Source organism: Notothenia rossii (assembly GCF_949606895.1).
Source record: "Notothenia rossii genome assembly, chromosome: 4".
Taxonomy (NCBI): domain Eukaryota; kingdom Metazoa; phylum Chordata; class Actinopteri; order Perciformes; family Nototheniidae; genus Notothenia; species Notothenia rossii.
The window spans coordinates 8,958,024-8,977,591 of record NC_136902.1 but is presented as its reverse complement, the minus strand read 5'-3'; the positions used below and the strand labels follow the sequence as shown (position 1 = coordinate 8,977,591).

Here is a 19,568-nt window from a genome sequence, read left to right as displayed (position 1 = left end):
TAATCTGCTCCCCAGTCGAACAGCTGTGGAACGATTGTAAATGTTAACCCATGAATAAATAATAGCAATCCTTCTTCCTGTACTCAATAGTGCAGACAACATCACACTGTGTTGTAAACTCGGTGTTGGTTATTCACAGGAAAAGTGCGTTCTCTGCATCTGTCTCTCCTCCAAAGTGCACCAGTGTCATAAATGACAAAAGTGTAAGGAAGGATGGGTAATGCAGAAACCTGCCGTGTGTTATAAGGGCCAGCGCACAGGGCAGGGCTATTGAGCAGAAACATTGGATTATTGATTAAAGAATCAGGCCCCAAGCGAGCAGAGCGCTGAGAGCCTCTCACGGCGACGAGAGAGAAAAAATAGAGCATGAGCATTTTTTCTTTATGTTCACCATACTGCTTGTTTAGTTTCGCTACGAGTGTCGAGCTACAAGTGTCGAGCTACAAGTACAACACATATGCCAACCCAGTCTAACGGCATTTCGTGTTATAGTCATGACATTTAATCTATTCATTCGTCTTCACCGACACCATTTTCCCCTTTTTTCGTGTCACACAGAATGATTTTAAAAGCAATGTATTTCTATTGGTAGTATGTTTCGTGCCTGCAACTATTTGCCCGGTCGGGTCTTGGAAGACCGGAAGCTGTGGGGTTCATAAAAAAATGTTTTTACTCAATATCAAGCCACGATTATTGTTTTTTTTTTTTTAAATCGTATAATGTCTGACTTTTTTTGCCGTCTGTGAGGAAAAGAAATGGGGCTCAGAGCCTCAGAATACTGAAATCTGTATTTTTAAAATCTTTTTTTCCTTCTAATTTGTTATTCTTTTCTAAATAACACACTGTTATTTACTCACCAATAACACACAATTATCCTTGTTTTTATTTATTTGTTTAATTCTATAGTCTCTGGCTTTTTTGGCGTCCGTCAGGAACTGAATTTCAAAATAAAATAAGCGGAAACAGACGTAGGCCTATAAGGGACATTTCGAGCATCATTGCGATACACAGCCACTGAACTGATTACCCACGATCCTCAGCTATTGTTTAAGATTGGTTATTGGATGTTTTAGCCGCAATGCACGTTGGGATATGTTGTTAATGTGATATGAAATTCAAAAAACATTTCGGAGTTTAGGATGGCCGAAGACACTACACTACCCATAATGCTCAGCTATTGTTTTGGACTACAGTCCCCGTGATTAATCTTCAAGCTCTGGAATTGGATGTTTACGCAAAGCGTCAGACAGCTGTTTGAAATGGAACGAAACCACGGCAGACTATCCAAAACTGGACTCAAGATTTCAAGATTTTCAAAGGTTTATTGACATATCATATACACAAATACGGTGTTATGCAATGAATGAAAAACTTGGGTCACAGGTTCCTCAACAGTGCATTACAAGACATCTATCAATATGTGTGTATACCTCCACCATTAAACTGTCATATTCTGCACATTTCTTATACTACATACATACATAAGAGTATAATTAATATGTATAATATCAGTTAAAATAAGTGCTTCAACATAGTTAACATTGCAGGAAAGCAATATATTAGACATTAAGTACTTTGTCAGGCTTAACATTTATCTGTAGACACCCCCAAAGTTTTTTTATTATTTAAAAGAAGTATTTAATCTAAAGTATTCTTTAATATTTAAAGGTCCCATGTCATGGCCATTTCTACTGATCATAATTCCATTGTTGAGGTCTACTAGAATATATTTATATTGTGCAATTTTCCAAAATCACATTGGTTTCTCATACAGCATCTCTATATAGTATGTGTATTCACTCTCTGTCCTAAACGGCTTGTTGGAGCTCCTGCCCCCCCCCCTCCCTATGAGCCCAGTGGCCGTCTGCGAGACAGCGAGACACAGCGAAACCCAGCCCGAAACCAGCCCGAACACACCCGCAGCCTGGCTGGGAGTTTGTGTGTGTGCTCACACACCGACTCACAGCCTCGCCGCGTCCCGCCGTCTCAGGGAGGAGAAATCGGCGGAGCTGCAGCTGAGAAAAGATTGAGTGTGTGTGTGTGTGGAAGGTAACGGCTCCGCGGACGTTACGTAACGGCTCCACGGATTGGTTCATTTGGGTACGGGCACGTCACTGTACCGAGGAAGAAAAAGAGAAATCTCCAACGAGGCGTTCTGGGGCAGCACAGACAGGTCTTTTCTGTGTTAAGAGATTTACTCCCTACAGGGTGTACTTTGAGGGTTTGTGACTTTGCAAACCTTTTACATGCATAAAAACCTCCATAACACACAAGGGGACGGGTAATAGCCGGAAAAGCATGACATGGGACCTTTAAATAAAGGTTAATTTGTTTTTCTGTTTTGCACATCCTCCTATTAATTTCTTTGTACATCCTGCACTAAACTGTTTTATTTTAGAGATCATTTACAGTATCTTCTTGATTTTTTATATTCTATATTTCTATCATTGACCTTCTACTATTTCTATCATTGACCTTCTACTTTCCTAATACTAATACTAATATATCGCATTAACACCATACCCCAACGTGACTTGCGGCTAAACAATCCAATCACCAAGCTTAAACCATAGCTGAGGATCTTGGGTAATCAGTTCAGTGGGTGTGTATCTGTTTCCGGTTATTTTATTTTGAAATTCAGTTCCTGACGGACGGCAAAAAAGCCAGAGATTATAGAATTAAACAAATAAATAAAAACAAGGATAATTGTGTGTTATTGTTGAGTAAATAGCAGTTTGTTATTTAGAAAAGAATAACAAATTAGAAGGAAAAAAATATTTTAAAAAATACAGATTTCAGTATTCAGAGACTCTGAGCCACATTTCTTTTCCTCACGGACGGCAAAAGAAGTCCGACATTATACAATTTAAAATTAAAACAATAATCGTGGCTTGATATTGAGTGAGAACCATAGACTGTATATATAAAGAACATGTTTTTATTAACCACACAGCTTCCGGTCTTCCAAGACCCGACCGGACAAACAGACGTATTGCAGGCACGAAACAAACTACCAATAGAAATATATTGCTTTTAAAATCGTTCTGTGTGACACGAAAAAAAGGGGGAAATCGTGTTGGTGAACACGAATCAATAGATTAAATGCTGTGAGACTGGGTTGCATATGCAGTTTACAAGAAAACAAGGCCATACGAAACACTTCAAATTACAATTTAAAGAAGATCCTTGATTTCAAATAAAAGCGGTCTTCTCTTTTCTAGACATCGACTGGCTTACATGAAAAGTGTCACTAGCAGGTTTTGACTTCAGTCGCTAGCTTATTAGGCTAACATTAGCTCCATGATTTTGGTGTAAACTAAGCTTAACTGGATGTCTTTAAATTGTTACAAAACAAATTGTTACAAAAAAAAGTGAACTCTTAACAAGGTACAAGTACCCTCTGCCCTATTAAAACATTGACAGTCAAGCAGTGAACATATTTACCAGAATATCCATGTTAAGGAACAGCAAGTTAACGTACAAAAGAGCGGGAAAGAGCTGCTTACGTTAGCTTAAAACTATCAAATAGCATCAAGGATGAGCTTTTACACGCTGTAAAAACTCTTCAATGTAGATGTGCTAGTCCAGAGAGCCGCTTGTTAACACAACAAAAAAAACGCATTAATACAGTTTTTGTTTTTAATGTTTTTGATTTAGCTTTAAAGGTCATGCTAGGTAGGCTAGAACTGTAAGCTAGTTAGCCGGATATGCTAACATTTTCATCTTATTTGAGAGTTTTTGGCTTTCAAAAGGCTTTATATTCCAAGTATCACTCTCGTTCCCTCTACAGCGCCCTACATGGTGTAATTTGTGGGTAGAATTGAAGGAGAGAATAAAAACTAACTAAAAAGTCTTTAGTTTTGCCTCATTTGACTTGCTCATGTCACTGATGTCAACTGTCAAGCTACTCTTATTTCTCTAACGAAGCCTCGTGTACTTCTTCCGTTTCAGAGTTTCGATTGTTGGTTTCGGTTCACGTACTGTAGCTGTTTTGTCATAATGGCTGTTGAGCTGTCTGTCACGGTGAGAGCTTTCGGGCGTCTGGGGGCCGACGCTCCTGTCACGCTCACAGGGTTGATGGTGCAGTGTCAGACTTGGGGCCCGCTATACTTCATCATACAAATTAATGCCAGTCTATTGCTAAATGGAGGAACACTAAAAATACACTGGATTTTTCATGCTAAGATCAAAATCAGAGCTGAAATTAAGACGTAACTAGCATCGGCCTGGACCTGCAAACCAATGGAGGCATTTAAGGCAGGGCCCTTTGCAGACCATTTACATGCACACAAATCTATACTACACTACAGCAAAGGGAAAAATCTATTTAGTATAATAGGCCTCTTTAACATATCTACAAAAAAATCGAAATAACTATTATTGTATGCAGTAGTGGAAGATTTCAGAGCCTCTACTTGGGGAAAAGTACTGATACATTAATGCCAAAAAAGGCATAATAGGACGTCTTTAAGACTAACTGCTCCTACATCATCATGCAGTACTCTTGTTGTAAACAATAGGAGAGTGCAATGTGGTTTGAAAAAAACGTTCTTTATTTTTATTGGGAAAACAAAAAGACAATGGGTAACAAGGGAGTAGCAGTTGATTAACAACACTGTTATAATGTGAATTAACATATTTCACAGCTAGGATATGCAAACAACTGCAGGGACTAAGTTAGGTAACAAAAGGGGTTTATGGAAAGTCTCTGAAAGGTTATGTGTTTTTAAAGAATGCAATAATGTTGGGTTCAGGTGAACTTTGTGGTAGTTTTGGGTTTGGAACTTGTCAGTCATTTATGGAGGCTAGTAACGGGCTATCCACAATACAATAGGGGACTATCGGATCAACGCTAGACTACTGCATAGACAGTTTAGCCAACCGTGTTATGTTCTTTAGATTGACTGCAGTGCAGTAAAAACAAATGCTTTTGCTCAATAGCAAATGAAGTGACTATCAAGCGTTATGGTTCTCATAAAGACGTGTGTGAGGAATAACACACATGGGGTCCAGCCAACAGAAGGGTGTGAGGTGCTTTATCTGTTGCCTCTGGGTGAAGGATGTGAGATATTTTCTTACAACTATAACTGTATCTACCCGAAGGATATGACAAGATAATGAGGAGGAGGTCTACTAAATTAAAACTGTATGCACTAATTAAATAGAGACGTTGCACGCATGAAAGGCTAAATTAAATACAAATACCAACGCTTAAGGGGCAAACTGAGAGTGTAATATGTATGCAGCGTGGCATAGTTTTATACTATGATGCCAAGGGGGTGCTGGATTCTGCTGCCATGTGTCGTGACAGTGATTGAAGATGTTTTTGTTCTTTAAAAATAGAGCGAGTTGCCAAAGGGGAAGAGCAACACATAAAACAGTCCCTTGTATATTGTGTAGGATGCCTTTTCCTTGGGTTTAAGAAAGTATGCTTTGTATCGGCCTATAAAACGTGTGTTCGCACGCTGCCAGAAACTGTTTTAGTCACAGTGCACCTAGAACATATGGTGCCTCGGGCCCTCGTTCCGTTAAGACTATAACATTCCCATTTCCTGGAATCTCTGCTGCTTCCTATATGTTGTGTTTTCACTTATACTGCCATTAACAATCCCCCGAGGAAACATGACCCACGAGAAGCACAATCAGGGTAGATGGGAGATGGGGCAAGGACAAACTGAATAACAGCCTCATGAAAAAACACTAGGAGGCAAAGGGAAGTGTGTCCAGCATGTCAATGTGTGTAAAGGTGTGATTTCCGTATGCAGTTGGCAGAACAAAGGGCTTTTGAACACTGTGGTGCTCATGTTGCTTTACAACTAAATGCAGAGTTGGATTTTTTCCCCCTTTTTCTTTTAACACAACAGAGAAATAGAGGCTTGCAGTTTGAGGTTTGTTGTGACATTTTATCCTCTGATTATATTAGCGCCCTCTGCAAAGCAGCTGCAGCCTGCACTGTCTGAAATTATGTTACCTAAGCTGACAGGAATTGATGGACTGACCTTATAGCTTGTCCACCGGCGGAAAATTGCTCAGAGGTTTCTCCGCGAAACGAAAACAGTCGTGTATCTGTGTTGCATTTGTACCACTAATATCACATCAGTGGGGCATCAGACTGTGGAGATAAGGAGTAAAGAGTTATTGGTAGGTGAAACTTAAAGAAGCTTAAGATTTGAAAAAGTAAACATACAAAAAAACTATCTCATACACAATCAAATATACACTTTATTTTTAAATCCACCCAAAAAACAAGTATAATCACTGCATACCCACACCCACTGTGGGAGCCATGTTCCATTATTCATCAACAGATTTGTCTGTTACATTTGCATATTTAAATTATGTGTTAGATGCAGTAAATACATATCCAGATATAGATTAATTTCTAACATAATTACTTGGAATTCATTCATTCTGAGGCAGCGGCTATGGGAGATTTTCCAAGAAAACAGGAGCAAAATAAATGTTTGCAATTGAGAGAAGTATAACTTTTTTTGAAACATGAATTATGAACAGATTCGAAGACAGGTGGCTTACAACTTTTGAGATACATTTTTTTCTTGAAATTGCTGCTAGATGCAAAGAAAGTTATCTGGATTAAATATATTAAAGAAAGTTGTAGAAAAGTGGTCAAAAGAGGGCATCAAATGCACATTTTCAAGCTCATATTTGTATTACAGTAAGTGTCTCTACTGTCTCCATGCTTTAATGTTCAAAAAGCTCTTTATTGTTCTCATTCTGCCTGTGCTGCAGCACCTCTTTTCACCCTCTGTCTGAAACCAGAGCCCAGTCTGCTCTGATTGGTTGGCTGGCCGGCTCTGTTGTGATTGGTCAACAGTTAGAGATGTCCCGCCCCTGAGCCTATCATGTACAATGTTGGAGCGCTAGCCAATAGAAATGCAAGTGTTACATAATGATGTCACTATGTTACAGAAGGACACAAAGGAGTCCAATGGAGGTGTTTCAGGTGTGTGGGGGAGAATAGTGAGGAACACATTTTTTCTCTTGCTAATGTAATTAAATTGTAAGCGTTAAACTGCCAAAAAACGGACAAATTCGATACAGGTGCATAGTGGTGTTCGTCGTCTTGGAAGTAAAAGGTCAATTTTTCCTATAGAAAACTTTAAGTGTTTCACAGTTGGAGTAATCCTATAGCTTGGATTGACACAAAAACACTCCTGGTTAAATCATTAGTACAAAAATATAAACGAAAACATTAAGATCTTTGTTAAAAAGCTAAAAGTACAAGCCTGTGTTCATCAATATTTCCAGGGAGAAGTCAACCACAACTTTAAAAATGACCAGCGAATAATAAAGCATTATTATTACTCCCACTATTTCCTCAAAATCAAGGTCAAAATTACAACGTTATTTCCTAGAAAACTTTCAAAAACAAACAAGCTTGTAAAATAAGATAGTTACTGATCAGAATTATACTGCAGACTTTTTTTTCCCGTCTGCAAACTTGCTGATCAGCACATGTTCCAGAAGGTAGATTAGGATTTTAATATTAATCATTTCCACTTACACGACAATCTGTTTGGTTATCAGTGTTGTAACTGTCTCCATGTGCCATTAATAATACAACAGGTGAAATGTGTTGGGAATGAGTCCCCCTAATTTACAAGTAATAACCTAGGGGTCACTTATGGAAACCTCTCCATATGAATACGTTTTTACAGATGCTAATTCCTCCCCCCGTAGATCATACCTCCCCCCCCCATCTTTTTTTGACAAGCTAATCCCCAGCCATGCGTGTAATTAAGAACACAGCCGTGAAAACTGTGGGCCGCGATGCATGCGAGTGACATGACAGAGAAGCAGAGCACTCAGTGCGGACACTAATCACCTGTCAGCTGCTACTGACCAAACACAGGCGCTAATGCATCCCATGAGGCACCTCTGCATGAAGACAGAGAAGACGAGCACGACTGAGTAACGAGCGGAGCGTCATTATGAAATGACGGAAATGTTCACTGCGACAAAACGTGGATGTGTGTTTTAAAACGTTGCATCAAAGTCGTGGGGAATAGGTTTGTAGCCTCAGGCGTCGCTTTACAGTGGTGCATAGGTGTCATATCACTGCATTACCATAATAATATAATAATCACTTCATTGCAGTGGAAATGGTGCAGGTACCTGAGGGTTTGTTACTGAGAGTATATCTGCAGAGGTACTGTGGTTGATAGATGAAACCACAGCCGTGAATAAATAAGGTTGAATAAATACATTTTTACTTACTTTATTACATTTGTTTAGGTGAATCATAAATAAATAAATAAATACGGTCTGCATGTCACGTGTGTGTTTCTGGTCTTGGGTTTATCTGACTCATACTTGCCAACCTTTAGACCTCAGAAATCGGGAGCAAAATGGGGGGGGGGGGGGGGGGGGGGTGGTTCGCCGGAGCTTTTAGATTAACATTAACATGCTTATTGTAGTTGTAAGTGCAATGCCTTACGGCCTGTAGCACCGTCCTTGATGGAGCATATGTGTGGGCTGGACCTGTATTTTACAGGAAAGGAGTGAGCAGAGAGTAGAGTAGTTGTCGATTATTGTTCTGTTTTCTGTGAATATCTGCCTCACCCTCTCAGACTTTGAGTTGCGCGCGCTACTAAATAGACGTGTTACCATGGAAACCAAACAATGGTGTAGCCATAGCCGTGGGAACATGTTTCAAATGGGGGGTGCTGTGGGGATGACACCAGGGCTGGTTCTGACCAATGTGCTGCCCTATAAGGCAATATTTTAGCTGGCAATGAAAAACCTCTACAAAAGACCAATACACTACGAAAAGAGAAATATATTGACATGTTGGACAGCTTATATAACAAGGCTTCAAATTGATTATATATTATAACATGTTTTAATTGGAGGGGTGGACGTCACATCCTCTAGGGGGGTCCGGGGGTACCCCCCCCGGGGAAGATTTTTAAAACATTTTAAAGTAAAATGCTTCAATTTGGTGCACTTTGAGCGCCCAATTAGAGACTGATCTAGGGGGTACAACTCTAAACACCCATATGAAAAAGATCGGTTTGCATTTTATTAATCAAATAAGTAGGTATGTGAACATTTCCAATAACCTACCATAGCCAATAACAAACACATGTAACTTATTTTATTTGTGTTGTTCATTCATATCTTATTTTACAAGTTAACATTTATATATATTTTTAAAATCTCTCCAGTTTTAAACGATATTTTTGGTTTACTGTCCTATAGTATACATTGGAATGATTTCAAACCTGTTTTTATTTATCCTAATAATTATAAAGGTGTGCCTTGGAAATATTTGTTTACATAAATTGTGATCAAAACGTTTGAGACCCACTGAGATAACTTAGACTAAAGTGAACTATCTAAACACTCAGAGTCCTTTACCTCAATGTGCCTCTCAGTCTGACAGGACAGAACTCTCCCTCCACTTTATTGTAGAAACAGCTTCTTATATTCGTTAGCGCAGCAGAAGCTAACAACAATCCCCGCCGGTACCGCGGTATCCCCTCTCTCTATCTCTCTCACTTTGGCTGTGAGCTGCGGGCGCCTGCTAAGCCAACATCCCCCACTTTCATCACTTACAGCGCCCATCGTACAGGGCAAATGGAAAATGTAACCGGGGAAAAGGGTGTTATCTTTACTTAATTATGAATGTTGTTACATCAAGGCTGAAAATTCGTTTTTCTTTTACTATATCTTGTGGAAGTACAGATCCCCTGTCCTCCACCAGGGGGTGCTGCAGCACCCTCAGCACCCCTACTTCCCACGGCCCTGGGTGTAGCTGTATTAAAGTCCGAGTGGAAACAGTCGTGTGTAAATCTGATTTTGTCAGAAATCGGGAGAAATGCGGGAGAAATATGACCCCGGGGGTAAACCGGGAGAGGGCAATGAACTCGGGAGTCTCCCGCAAAACTCGGGAGGGTTGACAAGTATGATCGGACTGTCGACCTAGTTATTTGAAAAGGGGAAAGGATCCTGTTAACCCTGTCTTGTCTTTAGATTTATTTGTGTGTTAGCTGGTATTGTCATCTCATCATGTATGTGCATTATTTCTTGCCTGCTAAAATACAAAATAACAAAAGCACAACATATCGTCTATAAAGTGGCTACAATTTATATATAACAACACCAAATCACAATTTTAAAATAAGAAAAAGATTGCATTTGTTGCTGAACCTATAGAGAATTCGGAGCCAAATCTTCCACTCCTCTTGGCCTTATTTAGTAAGTTCTTATTTGACTGTCTTGATTCACTTTGAACGCTCCAATACGTCCCTGTATCTTGTCTAGTTTTAGTGTTTCTGAAGGATAAAAAAAGCAGCTTTCTCCTGCTAGAAAAAGACGTTAACGAGAGTGGAGCAAGTTAACCGACAAAGCAAAACATTTGGACTTTACATCCAAAACAATGGGCTGAAAGGTACAAGCTTTAATAAAACAAGCATTAACTTGACCTAATGCTTTCAAGTCAAACGTTTTGTTGTTTTTTGGTTAAGAGTATAGGATTTAGATTCACATGTATTCTCATGAATATCTAGATTTTCCTCTTCGTTGGCGTTGCATTTTATTAAAAAAAAAAAAACTATGACTAATGAAATCTTAAGTAAAGGCGGTAAAACATAAGGTGTAGTGTTTACACTACAAGTCCCTTCATCATTTCAAGTGTTAATTGCACTTAGAAATATATACGTGTATCTTTAAATAGCTACGCCTATATGAGCCACGTGGACTGTCCTTGGCTGGTGTAAGAGTTTTTCTTCTGGTTGTTATATAGCTGACAATGATTGAATCCCCTTTTGAAGATACCCTTCACGTAATTTCGCTGTGGACCCACTCCCATACGGTGAGTGGCCCCTGCATACCAACAGGATCCGGACGTAATGCCTCTTTACAATGCAAAGATAACACTTTAAGGGAGGCGCTCTTAAAGCCACAGCCCGGTGGCATGTTATCACGAGTGGAGTGAGACTGTGTCAGAGAGCCGCCCTGAATACAGAGTGCACGATCTGAGAGGAAACACTCGAAGGAGGTCCCGTAATATCTGAACTCTGCCTGACCTGATCTCATATATCTCTACTGAGAGCTTCATGGGATTCAGCTTTATCAGGATTACTGCTGAAAAATACCCATCAATATCCAGGTTTACAGCCAAATGTAACGCATGTCTTAAAAAGGAGTTTTCCTTTTTTTGTCTTCCTCCAGAGGGATTTTCATAAAATACTTAATTACAAGCAAAAGTCTGGAATTGAAAAGGTTGCTTTTATAGAAGTACAGAAGTGTTATCAGGGAGATGTCCTGAAAGTAAGAAAAATAATAATAAATTAAAAGTTATTACAGTCAAATAATTTACATTATTATAATGTCGAAAATTCTGCAAATTGAGAACTGCACTTCCTATACTCATATTTGTGTACTTTTTCTTTAGTGCATTTTTAATGAAGGTCTTTTACATGTTAAAAGGGTTTCAACTGGTATTGCTTCTTGTTCCTCTCTTGAACATTTAAGACTGTGTTCGAACAGTTTGTCTGTGTCGATGCACATGGCATAGATTTAAGCAATGGTTCAAGTTTTAGTTTTTAGTTTCTAAAGTTCAACCTCGGCCACAATAACAAGTCTATTATAAACTGTGTTGCCAAAAATACTCAGATCCTTAAGGAGAAAAAACTGTCATTGAAACTCAAACCGAAATGAATGCTCCCGCAGCTGTACCAGCCCGAAGTCGCTCATTTCTGTTTTAACAGACCCTCAATCTAGAGCACTGCATTTCAGATGTGCAGTTTTTACTATTTTCCACCAGATTGAGACATTTGCTAATTTTTGCACTAGGGAGCTCTGCAGGCCAATGTAACAGATGTAGGTTGTGTGTGTGTGTGTGTGGCTAGAGAGACATAAACTATATTGTAATTCAGGTCACAATACCCTTATCACACACACACACACACACACACACACACACACACACACACACACACACACACACACACACACACACACACACACACACACACACACACACACACACACACACACACACACACACACACACACACACACACACACACACACACACACACACACACACACACCATGTATTCATCACTTCAGGGGACATTACATTGACTTACATGCATTTCCTGGAGACTTATCCTAACCTTAACCATAACCAACACATGCCTAACCCTAACCAAGTCTTCACCCTAAAATGAATGATTCCCCTCATGGGGACTTCCAATTTGTCCCCATAAGGGAGGCGAGTCCCCACACGTCACTGTGTAAACAGATTTAGTCCCCACAAGTATAGTAATGCTAGGCCACACACACACACACACACACACACACACACACACACACACACACACACACACACACACACACACACACACACACACACACACACACACACACACACACACACACACACACACACACACACACACACACACACACACACACACACACACACACACACACACACACACACACACCGCTGTGGGGATGTCCTGTGATTACATGTGATTGCATTACCTTGAGAGTCGATATTGAGTGTTTCTCATCACGTTGTTGCTCATTTTCTCTGATGGATGAATCTTTGACACAGAGCTTGACTTAAAAAAAAAACTGTTTTTAAATATTTTTTCTAGAGAACAATCAAGTATTAGAAAGAATAGACAGCAGACTATAATTTGAGCAGTTGAGATTGTTTAGTCTAATACTGCAAAGAATAATGCATCAACATTAATGTTGTTAGATCCCTTATGCAACAGATGTAAGTCAGTAACAGGGTCCCTCGTCCATACTTTCTGGAAATGTCCAAATCTTCATAATTATTGGACATCCATCTTTGATACGTTTTCTAAGATCTTTAAAGTAAAATGTACCCCTTCTCCTCTTACTGCAATTTTTGGAGTCGTCCCGGACGACATTGTCCTTTCCAGACATTATTCAAACGCTGTTGCTTTTGCTTTCCTAAGTGCGAGGCGACTTATCCTTATGAGGTGGAAGCAGGAGGCGTCTCCCACTCATGTCCACCGGGTGACAGAACTTATGTTTCTACACATGGAGAAAATAAAGTGGCTCCACTTGTAAATTCTATAGGACCTGGCAACCATTTTTAACGTACATCGAAAGTTTGAAACTGCCTACTCTTCCCTAACTGATTTATATTTATTAAAAAAAACTGAATTAGAACACAGATTCTCTGGGGTCAACCATAATTAACATGTATCTCGACCTTGTCATATATTTTATTTTATTTTTATGTGTGCTTTGTTTTCAACCATCTGTTTGTTTATTATTTCAAAAATATTTTTGTACAATTAATCTTGTCTTATTTTGTAGGGGGGTGGGGGGGTTAACAAAAAATGGACAACCTGCAATTTTTTGTCAATGAAACTGAAACTGAAACTGTGTTGTTTAAGAAAAAGGAAAATAAAGTTTATTAAAAAAAATGAATGTTGTTAAATTGTTAATCAAATAACTATCTTTGGGAAAGAGCAAAAAATAGAGCGACCTCCCAAGTATACAGAAATAAATACGCAATGATTATCAACAGTGGCATCGTGTTATAACATTGGAATCTAAAAGGTTACAGGGTACTGAAAATGGATGATCCGAACTGAAGATGGTTAAAATATTCATCTTTGTGAGAGTGGAACGTAATATTTATATATTGAATATTTATGGCATATTTCTCTTTAAGGACAAGGATACTTTTTAAAGTGAGGCCCTTGGTGAAGTGAAGTGCCCTTTCCATCACTTTTCATTTGCCTTTAAATGTTTGTTACAACTCCTCTACTGTATCATCACAGAAAACCACTAAGAGAGATGTTGTATATGAATCATCTATATTCTTTTCAAATTATTAGTTTCGTAATTATGTAGGCTGTATGTATGTATGTGGGTTTTAGGTGTATGTATATTTATATATGTGCTTTTACTTAATTTACATTTTTCAAATATATTTTTTAATGAGTTTTTTTCTTTTATTTCATTCAAGTATATAAAAAAAAGAAGCCAGACATGTATCTTTGTTTGGTTTAACTTTAAGTGGCTTTAAATAAATGAGTTCTGTATTGTGAGCAAGAACAGGTATGGATAAATCGAGTCAGTAAATAAAAAGTAGAAAAATACATTAAAAAAATAAAATAAATGCTGCTTTACCACCACGTCTGAAACTGGAGTAATTTAAAATATATATAGAGCCATAAAGCAGCATACTTCCTGATGCTCTCCCCCCCCCTGAGTCCAGCTTTACTAAAGCCTCTCCTTTAACCTCCTTCCCAAGTTTCCACACAGTTCCAGTTCAGCCCTGCTGCTGCATGGGAGGATTTCAGAGGGTTGTATTAAATCTCTTCCGGCGAATACCTGAGCGGATTCTGATTTTTATTCTCCCAGCATCCGTCGCTGGGGAGCACATTCCTCCAGCCCGAGCTCAGTTCTCTTTGAACTCTACTTACATTATCTCGGTGGGTCCTCCGCCATAAGCAGATCCAATGTGTTGTCGAGGCCTTGGAGGACAGCAGGCTCCTGATGGATGCTTCATTAGAAAGATGAATTGTGCTGAGTGCAGCCCGGTGAGGATTGACCCTGAGGAGGTGTGTTTGTATTAAGACCGCTGAGCCTTCACTGGCTGCAAGAGAACATGTCAGGCAGCCTGGGAGAATACCATGTTTACCCAGATATGTCAAGAAGCAAGTCTCTGAGACTCAAAGGATGCTTGATTTAGTAAAAACAACAAAAGTGACTACTTAAGTTGATATTGTGATTACGGTACATGAGTCATTGATCAGTCTTGCATCATTTTTGACTTTATAGTTGAAAATATATGCAAATAATCATGGTGTTAAGAGGATCTCTATCAAACAAACGTGTTTTGGTAAATGAGAAGAATAGGATTTGAAGGTTGGGATATCTCTGCAGCTCTACAATACTTCATTTAAAATGGTATTTCACACATACTGTATTAAAAGGTGGGGTAGGTAATTTTGGAGAAAGCAGCTCGAGTGCGCTAGAATTAGAAAATACACAGCCGGAACAAATCTGCCACTTCCTCACAGAGCCCCTCATCCAACACACACGAACGCGCACATGACCAATGAGGGCACGAGATAAGTTTGTGCACAGATGGAAGGCTGACAGGCAGGTAGGCCATCCAGTTATTTTAGCCGGACCGGCTCAGATGATTGGTCGTGCTTTTTACAGCGCCACGGCTTCCACAGATGAGATATTTTTATAGATTTATTGTCAAAGCACTTCAGATATTCATTGCTATCTGGATGTTAAGAGCATTCCATGGAATATAACAAAAAGTGTATCTCGAGCCGGTTCCTCAAACTTACCTACCCCACCTTTAAGCCTTTAAGAAATATTGTGCTTCCTGCTATTTGAATATTGCACCAGTCAATATCACGATTTCGACAACATGGAACAAGCACGTAAACAACAGCCAAACACATTTCCATCAGGAGAAACGCGCTGCACTTTTCAAAAACTATGCAAATGAAAATACACAAATGTTCCAAAACATAAACAAATAAAGAAACATCTTCACCAACTTGACAACCCGTGCACAACATTTAGAAAACATTCAGCAAATTGACGATACATTCACAGCGTTTACTAAAAATGCTGCAAGAAGCTTAACGGGGAAACTCAAATTGGTTCACAGCTGGGAGCGGAGCACTTGTTGACGTTCGGGGGTTATACATTTGGCCAACTGTCACTGGAAACTTTCCTCAAATGTAAGATTTATTGGCTTACTTTAACAATTTGATCCCTTAAGAGATTATTGCAGGTCTGCTGTAAGCCTTTAGGTTGTCAATCTCACAACAGGTGCTAAGTTAATGTCCAAATCAAGCCAATCTAGGTTCATCTGTACAACACTTTTATTCTTAGAACTTAACGAGGGATCTGCATACAAGGAGTGTTACGACTGAATAAACAAGTTTGAACTCAATTGCACGACTCACACAGGTTTTAAACAACAGTGGGAAACAAAAACTAAATCACTCTTAACGAGGAAAAACAGAATCAAAACAAAGTCGCTCTTGATGAGGAAAAAACACTAGGAGCATGAAAATAAGAATACTTAGACAAGACGTGGCTCAAAGCTCTGCTTGGGATTCTTTCTGGCATGATACGCTGGTAGACTGTCACAAGAAACGAAACGAACTGGCACAGGACAGAGGGAGACGAGGACAATAAATACACCAGGTAATGGGGAACAGGTGGAAACAATCAGGGGCGTGGTCGACAATCACAGGAGTGGGAGACACACAAGGAAGGGAGGTCAGAGTATCTGAAACGAGAGGAAAGATTACTATTCAAAATTAAAGGGGAAAATCACGAGACAAAGACAAAAAAACCTTAACTAAACTAACATAATTTGCGAGAGATGACAATGAGTGTGTTTATGAACAAGGATTAAAGGCTCCAATTTCAATTCCTCATGGCACCAAACACAGAAAAGGCTGCACAGGTGTATACCATTTGGGAGAAAAGCTGAAACTCAGTTGGAATAGGGATATCTTTTAGGGTATGTGAGGTAAGCCCAATCAAAGCTATTCTTTTTCCTTCCAAAGCACATTCTGACATGACACACGTGACATTATCACCATGAAAAGAGGGATAAGGAGCGGAGGAGCAACAAAAGCTCTCTCCCAAGACTATATTTAGGCTCCTAAGTGTCTCCTTTTGTGAGAGGTAAGGAACTGCAGTGAGAGGTAATCTGAAATGAAACCCAGAATGGAAGAAGAAAATAATGCTTCTGTTTCAGAGGAAAAAGATGCCTGTGCAATAAATGTAAATTGATTTGATGGTTAAAAAATGAAATAAGAAATATAGAAAAGATTGAAGCAAGTAAGGAACACAAATGCATCCTTTTGTAGTTTAACTGAAGCAGCAGGAGATCACTGAATATTTAGTAGAGGTGAACTCAGAAGAATAAATTGTTCCGGAAAGATGTTGCTCGTGGATACAACTGTGTTAAACATTTTGGATGAAGGAAGAAAGTTTAGATTTTTGGATCCCTGGAGTATAAATGAATCTGTAAAAATGGTAAATGTTTGGTTTCCTAGAGGTGGACAAAATGTTCTTTGCAAGTAAGACGTGTAGGTTTTAGTTTCCTGTAGTGTGTTATATAGATTTGTGTACATGTAAATGGTCTGCAAATGCTAAAATCCCTGAAGAGGGAGTTTCTCTTCCTTTGTTTACTTCTGGAACAAAGTGACATCACTATTTAAAACTCGCGCTTCTATTGGCTAGCGCTTGAACACATTGTACGTGATAGGCTAAGGGGCGGGATACCTCTAAGCGGTTGACCAATCACAACAGAGCCGGCCAGCTAACCAATCAGAACAGACTGGGCTCAGAGGGTGAAAAGAGGTGCTGCAGCACAGGCAGTATGAGAACAATAAAGAGCTTTTTGAACATTAAAGCATGGAGACATGTTCCAGTAGAGACACTACATACTGATATGAACCTGATAATAATATGGCCCCTTTAAGAGTTACATCCTGACCTAGGAAGAGTGTCATGGGAAGCAAACATCATGGCAGTAAATATGGGTAAACTACAGATTGAATGACAGGAGAGCCAGCAGAGATTTAGCTACCCAGAAAGAGACACAACTCCCCCAAAAGAAAGACAATGTTGGGGGCATTTGTAATGTTTAACTCCATGATACGATACATTTATCCTGTCAGATATAGTTGGAATGTAGAGAAGTCGTTTTTCATTTACGTCGGCCACAAAACTTACTTCAGACAGAATATCTGTAGCCAGTTCTCCGTGTATTGAAAACAATTGTTGCAAAACTTTCTGAGAATAGAAAAGTTTCTAACTTTCTGATCAGGTGTTGAAACACTTTGAATAAACCATTGGTAGTGAAGCGATGCAGCCCCTTCTCTTGCCCGATAGCTTGAGGCAGCATTTAATATTAGATGAGATCCACTTACAAATGCAAAAGGTCACGTTTTTTTCCCAGCAGTCTCCAACAGACTGACATGACCCGGGCGGGTATCTCTTCATCTTTTAATCTGTATGTTCTCACAGCTAGTTTCATACAATGTCAAACGAGTAAATTCACAACTTTTCGTAAAAAATCTGGGCAGTGGTGGAAGAAGGAATCCTTGATGGAGTAAAAGTTGAATGTGAATGTGTGTTGATGCTTGGTGGGTTTAAGCAGCAGTTCAATGTTTTAGCTATTAGAGGTGGAGCTACTGGTAATCAATTTAAGAATCGTGCCCTTTATTGGAGACACAAGAAAAATGTGAGAGGTTGTGAGATGCTTAATACTCAAACAAGAACAACAAAATACAAATTAAAACGATAATACTTAAAGGTCCCATGTCATGGCCATTTCGACTGATCATAATTCCATTGTTGAGGTCTACTAGAATAGATTTATATTGTGCAATTTTTAAAACTCACATTGGTTTCTCATACAGCATCTCTGTAAAGTATGTGTATTCTTGTTGGAGGTCCTGCCCCCGCCTCCCTGTGAGCCCAGTGTGCTCTGATTGGTCGGGAAGTTGCGAGGCTCGCTGCTCAGTGAGCTGGCTTACTGGTGTGGTTTCCGGGTCGGCGATACAGCGGGAAACTCATTCTGAGCACACACAAACACTCACAGCCGAAGTCAAAACAATAAGTGTGGCTTGATATTGAGTAAGAAAAAGGTTTTTAACGCTGTGAGAATGGGTCTGCTGCGGAGAGCATTTCTCCGCCATCCCAACTCGTCTATTACCAACCAGGGAGCTCTATGCAAGTCAATGGGACTCCCTGTTAGTTGAACATGTACGCTAAAGGTCCCCCCACTGGGTAAGATAGTGACGCCAAGGGATCCTGGTGTGTGAGAAGCTCCGCAGATTGGTCCATTTTGGTTCCGGGAACCGCATGAAAAAAATAGAAAAAGAGAAATCTCCCACGAGGCGTTCTGGGGCAGCATAGACAGGTCTTTTCTGTGTTAGAGTTTTACTCCCTACAGGGTGTACTTTGAGGGTTTGTGACTCTGCAGACCATTTACATACATAAAAACCTTCATAACACACAAGGGGACGGGTAATAACCAGAAAAGCATGACATGGGACTAAAGTAACTCAGAATTGTACCCAAAAAGGTACTATCATTAGTCCTTTGTGGCAGCGGGGGGCAAAGTATGGAGGTCTTTTACTTCATTAACGCAATAACCTCAATCCTTCATTCACACTATACTAAAATAAACACATTTATGAGCATTAAAATATACTCAAAGTATCAAGAGTAAAAGTATTCATTATGCAGTGGTCCATTTTAGAATCAAACATGTTACATTATGGACGTTGAAATGTGTTGATCTGTTTACTATTGCAGCTAACGTTATTGGTTACCTGAACTATCGAGACAATATTGGAATTGGTGATTAATAAAAGTGTTTCATCTTTATTAAAATATTCCTAAACTTTGATATGAATGGTTGATGAGAAATAATACTCGACAGGTTTGGGTTCAGTCCAATCGTAATGTAGAGTAGTACAAGTATAGTTGCATAAAAGGGACACAAGTACATCGAAACTGTACTTGAGTAAAAGTACTTCTCA

General features: G+C 39.3%; 1 protein-coding gene across 4 annotated transcripts in view; it reads right to left on the bottom strand.

The window, feature by feature from the left end:
- klhl21 (kelch-like family member 21) overlaps positions 1-19,568 on the bottom strand; it is a 95,600-nt gene that overhangs the window by 35,277 nt on the left and 40,755 nt on the right. Inside the window, exon 3 of one of the 4 annotated variants that reach the window (XM_079674811.1) lies at positions 6,000-6,112. The exons of the other annotated variants lie outside the window; for them this stretch is intronic. The gene's annotated coding sequence lies outside the window, so the exon portion shown is untranslated. The remainder of the gene's footprint in view (positions 1-5,999; positions 6,113-19,568) is intronic. 4 annotated transcript variants of the gene reach the window in all.